Genomic DNA, 6,253 nt, shown 5'->3' with positions numbered 1-6,253 from the left:
TATGTAAAATAGCTAGGAAGACCAAAGTATACTATATCGAAGAGGGAAAAATTGCATAGTGCTTAAGGACTTGGGCTCTAGAATGAGAAAGATGTGGATTCACATCTTTTTTCCAACACTTTGCTGTTATTTTGAGCATGTAACACAATTTCTCAGAGCATTAGTTTGTTGAGTTGTGAAATGGTGATAATACCTACATCCAAATGTTGCTGTGGATTGAAAGGAGACAATCTGGTGAAGCACTCAGTGATTACTCAATGCCTGACATCGATTCTGCATTCAACAAACATTGGCTATTATTAGTAAATATATTTGTTCCTTCCTGGAATGGCAGTGTGCCAGTAGCTTTAATCACTTCTCAAAGAAAACTGAAGGGACATTGATCTTAGATAATTTGATACTGCAGAATCTAAACCTAGTAGGTCCTTCACTAAATACTGAATGACTATGATCACTTCTTTTAGCCCTAAGAGCACCTCTTGAATTCTTGCATTATCTGGCTCAATATCATGATCTCTGAAGCAATAGCTAAAGCTTTTTGAATCATTGCCCAAAAACTTAGTCTTGGTTGGCACTGCAGTGTTTGGAAAAAGGAAATGTTTTGAATAGTAAAATTGAAAACTTGAGGAGAATGTGTGTGGACTAAACTAGCCAATGGAGGGCATGGAAGAGGGTGTGGGTGGGATGAAGAAGACAGAGGCTCCAAAAGGAAGGGCAGGGATGCCATGATAAGGCGTTGGCCCTGACGGTTCCAGTATGATTACAAGTAACATTGTGCAAATGGGAGCCATATTCTAGAACAGCATTTATCTCTGTTGTCTTATACAGTTGCTAGTTGCTACATGCAGCTATTAAACACTTGAAATATGGTTAGTGCGGTCAAGCTGAAGTTAAATTTTATTTAATTTTAATTCATTCAAATTGGAATTGAAATAGCCACACCACATATGGCTAATGGCTACTGTATTACACAGTGCAGCTCTAGGAAAGGGAATTGGCAATAAAAGAGGTCAGATTAAAAGTGGGTAATGAAGGGGTGAGAAAAATAGATCTCAGGGTCTCAAAGACCCTCAGGGGATGAATTTAGGGAGTCAGGGTATATGAAAGCCTTTGTTTCCTCCAGCATCCTTTAGACAACCATCTGTCACCTCCACATTCAAAACTCCCTGCCTTCTGTAACCCTGTCATCACCTTGCAATGCTTGTTAACATTTTCCCTTGTCATAGCCATAACCCCTTGCTCAGAGCCCAGGGAGCAGCATACCATATGGCATGTTCTACCAAGGCCAGAAGAACTACACTGGTGCCCAAGCACAGAGATCAGTATTTACGGCATCAAAGGATCTTCTCTGTACACAGCACACACCACCCCGTGTGCTGGCATGTGAAGGGCCTCGTGACACGGCCACTTGATCTCCCTGGACTTAGTCATAGAAAGCCAAAGCCTGTAATTTGCTAAAAAGAAATTTTAGCTCCATTTCTTGTGTGTTTGGGCAAGATGTATATTTAGACATGGGAAATATTTGTGTGTGTCTGGTTAAACACAAACAGTATAGCACTGCAGATAGTAGCACTTTGTGCACAGCAAGTTTAAAGAAAGGGAAAGTGGTACTTCCTCCTTCGGAAGTAAAAGATTTGAAGATTACCTCATGCTTGTTTGGGTTATGTCTTCTCAGCCTTTCTTGGCATATGTGGAGCTGTGCTGAAGTTTACACTGAGAGCTTTTCAGTGGTGAGGAGATCTTTCCTACGCAGCAGATCAGTGGTTTGTCAGAGCTCTCCCCAGACAATTCTGGCCTCACTATAGAAATCAAGAAAGAGAGCTAGAGAGAGATTGACATGCAGATGGAGAACCTTCACTGCAGGTCACTAGGAGATCCCCACAGACAACAGCAAGGAGCAGGTAAACCCCACAGAGGGTGCAGAGGGGACACTTCGTTTGCTAGGACAAGTTGCAAAGACATGATGTGTCTTCTGTGGTTATAGTAAAAAGCTTTTTCCTCCATCTACTGAGTGATGCTCAAGTATTTAAATTGCTAAATGTCACAATTTATAGGAATATAAAAAGCTGCTATTGAATGTGTTATTGACTAATCCCTAAATTAACACCAAGTTCAGAAAGAATAAAAGACTAAGAGGAAAACATCTGTATTTTTTCATTATTGAACCAAGATGCTATATTTAGACTTGTAATCTTTCTCATAACTATTTACACTCTGAAACAGGTCTCAGACTTCTATGTTATAAAAAATGTTGGCACGAATGAAGAACGGGTAGCAGTGGTATTGGAGTATGAGGGTGCTTCAAAAGCTTGTGGAAAGATAGAATTAAAAAGATAGTATGAATCTTCCCGTGAACTATTTGAAGACCCCTCATGTGCTTCCCTTCGTCTAATATTCTTTAGAGCTGCCTGCACCTATGCCTGGACTGTCCCGTGTGCACACACATGCAAAACTGGTGCGATGGGAGCTGGGTGCTGATCATTTGGGTTTTTTCTCCACCAGAAAATTTTTTTTTTTTTTTTTTTTTGTCTTTTTCGTGACCGGCACTCAGCCAGTGAGTGCACGGGCCAGTCCTATATAGGATCTGAACCCGCGGCGGGAGCGTCACCTCGCTCCCAGCGCCACACTCTCCCGAGTGCGCCACGGCTCGGCCCAGAAAAAAAATTTTTTTTTTGACTGTTGCTGCTGTAAAGCTTTAAAAAATCCTGTGTAATTCTGCTAAGCCCCTACTGTCCTTTTCCCCTCCTCCTTCCCCTAAAAAGACACCCATATGTACTCATCAGTGATAACTTATATCCTAATTCCAGTTTCCTTCATTTCCCCTCACTGCCAGCTGACAATGGAATCAGTTCTTTTCTCCTTCTCATACACATCATTGTATTAATACACTGCTTAACCCTAAACTCTGATTTTCTCTATTGAAATCTCAATGTGGGAAAAATAATCTAATTAGAAACTTTCCTGTAGTTTACTTCAATTTCATTGTCAGCAACAGACCTGCCCGTGCTCTTCAGAGGCGAGGGCAGCAGAGCAGCAGAGCACGCAGTTATGCCTGTTATGTTTTGTTTTGTTTTGAATCTACATTAGACAAAAGCTTCAAGATAAAAAGATGTTTTCCTCCACAGTAACTAAATCTGATTGGGAGAAAAGTGTACTAATCTTAGATCTTAAAGGCATTTGAAACTAATACATTTAGAATTAGTCTATAATTAAAGGACTAACCTAAGAAACCTGTATTTTGGCAATATCCTTCACCAATCACAGAATTTCATGATCCTTCACCTGTCAGGGAATTTGGTGAATTACTTTTTTGAAATTGATTTTAGAATTCCAAGGAAAACAGAAAACTTCAGCATTTCAATTTTTTTCAAGTTTTTTTCTCTTATTCTATTTCTTCTGGACTTTAAATCTTTCGCTGAATCCTATATCTCATGTTTTCTTTAAAACCTTTATTTGTTGGTTATTTTTGCTCCTAAAGTTGACTAAATAAAACAACGTTAACAGAAAATGTTTGCATAATGATTATTTTGTGCCATAATGATTATTTCTAGGTGCTTTATATAAATTAAATCATTTAATCTTCACAGCCCAATTAGTGCAGCACTTTAAGTAACTCTATTTTATTTAATTTATTTTATTTTATATATTGTATTATATTATATTATATATAGTATATTATATTATATTAATTATATTAATTATATTATATTATATTACATTACATTACATTACATTATATTACATTACATTACATTACATTACATTACATTATATTATATTATATTATATTATATTATATTATATTATATTATAATTAGTTATTTATTTTGGTGGCTGGCCAGTATGGGGATATGAACCCCTGACCTTGGTGTGGTAACCCCATTTTAGAGGTGAGGGAGCTGAGGCACAGTTTTAAGGCAATCAAGAGCCAAAGTCCTCGCTTTTAACTCCTACACTATATTGTATAGAATTATGTTGGTACTCATTTTTAGATGGATACCTACCTACTGTTGTAACTTTTAGTTTTAGTTTGGCTTGCAAACAGAGACCTGTTTGCATACCACAAGATGTTGTGTGCCGACCACTAAGTCACACAATGTGCTGCTTGCCCCGGTGAACCTCCCCACCTTGCTCCATCATCTGGTTTTCAGTTTTTCCCAGTGATTTTTGTTGGCATGGACAGTAGATCTATTTCTTTAAACAGATTCACATCAGTCAAGCTCATGAGACTATAATGCTGATTGCCAAGGAGACTGGATAGCTGGGTGCTCTGCCCTGTAACTTCTCCAGCTATGGATGAACTTGAGGGGACACCACAGTCTAACCGTACAGTCTGAGGAGAGGGGCTGTATGGGTTGTGCATGAGCTGGTATCAGGTTATAACAACGTGACTGACACAGTAAGGATTTTCCTGCCACTCAAACTGCACAGACCAAGTCCTTGGGTTGGGCACCTTTACTCTGAGTCCAACCAAGTTTGCTCAGGCTACTCTTCCTTCCCAGAACTCCATTTCTGGCCAACCCCTCCTTCCACAGAAATGATGACTTTTAGTTGAAATAAGTTGATACTATCATGTAGGCAAGTGGATTTCAACCTTTTTTGACCAGGTACACAATAAGAATTATATTAGAAATATTATACCATGGCCGGTCTTCCTCTCCAAGTTGCTGTTGTATTTTATTGCAGCTGCCTTACACTGTGTTTGTAGTTTGAATCTCAGAATCTCTGATAACCTTGCAGGCACTTAGAAAGTACCTACCTGATGCTGCTTCTCCCAAAGAACATGAAAGTAGCACTTCTCATGGATATGATCATGCCTCCCAGAGAAAAATCGCTTCCTGTCTCTAGTGCCATGCCTGCAGTAACATAAATGCATCTAATACATCCATCCATTCAGCAACCCTTGGTCAGAACCCTATTATTTACTCACTGTCCTGTTAGGCAGATAACTATTAACTTCACACAAAGTGGAAAGTACTGCTCCTGACACACTGTTGGGCACTGTGCATCTCAGGCTTGTAAAAATAAATACTCCAAGCATAGTAAATTACATGTTTCTATTGTTCTTTTGTGGTGACATAACTAGCATCTTAAAGGGCAACCAAAACACAATGCAAAATCTTTTACCTGTGACCCTCAGATATGGATTCCCACTCCACAGACCATACTTCAAAAAGCACAGATTTTAGATCTGTGGGTTTGAACAGCTGCACCCCAAGACTTGTTTTTCAGTATTTCTTTTTCTTGACTTAAAAACATTACCCCTCTTCCAGGAGATCTTACTTTATCAGTGTGGCCACGTTACCTACCATGGGAGCTTAGTCATGTGATTCCTTTAGTACTCTCTGAGGATTCATGAGTGTGATGTTGCTGCTGTTATGATGAACGTGAATTAACTCTTGCACTGACGGCTCAGCTTCCCTTGTGGGTGCGTGCTCCCTGCCACTGAGTGGAATGCTCTTTCAGGACAGATACTGCCGGCTTCAGCTGTCATCAAGCAGCTCCAGGGCAGAGTAGCGCACTGGCAGGCACTCACCGGGTCTGCTGCATGAATGCATCCCGCATGCGTCCCTTGTCCCCTGGGGAGGCTGGAGAGGGGGCTGTCACTAATGGATGTGTGGACTTTCACAATGTACTTCGGGAGAGTGTTTGATTTGAGCAATCTGTTCCTTTTTCTTAAAGGGCAGTTTTCAGCACATTTGGTTTATTTTTGGATTGCCAGCAAAATACAATGAGGAAGTAATTCTTGGAAGAAATTCTTCTGTTTCTAATAAAAATCTGCTTGTGGCTGCCTAACCTGTCCTTTCAAGGCTCCAAAGCCATGGTTCTCAACTTGCCTTCCCTGTGTCCCCACCAAGGTAAGCCATGACTTCTACATGGCTCTCCCTCCTGACAGCAACAGAACAGAACCAAACCACGAGGATTGCCCCGCTGTGGAAAAGGGAAGGTCATAAAAACGTCTTGTTTTAAGTTGCCTGCCTGCCTGCCTTCTTTTCTCGTCCTTCCTTCCTGTCTAGAAAAAGAGACTATAATAGAGGCCAGTCCAGTTCTTTCTTAACTATGAAAAAGAGAAAGAGACCATCAGAGGAGGTGACGCAGGTGACAGCTTCACACTCCTGAACCCATGACCCTCAGATGCTCCTTCAGAATTCTTCTGAAGCTGTTCAGAGACAGGAAAAGGAGAGTGAGATAAAAAGGGGATTTTCACAACACCAGCCAGCATTGGGAAGGAAAAGTGGGGGTGAGAAAGCAA

Source organism: Cynocephalus volans, chromosome 15 (genome assembly GCF_027409185.1).
Source record: "Cynocephalus volans isolate mCynVol1 chromosome 15, mCynVol1.pri, whole genome shotgun sequence".
Taxonomy (NCBI): Eukaryota; Metazoa; Chordata; class Mammalia; order Dermoptera; family Cynocephalidae; genus Cynocephalus; species Cynocephalus volans.
The sequence above is the reverse complement of the archived record's forward strand: the minus strand, read 5'-3'. Positions refer to the sequence as shown.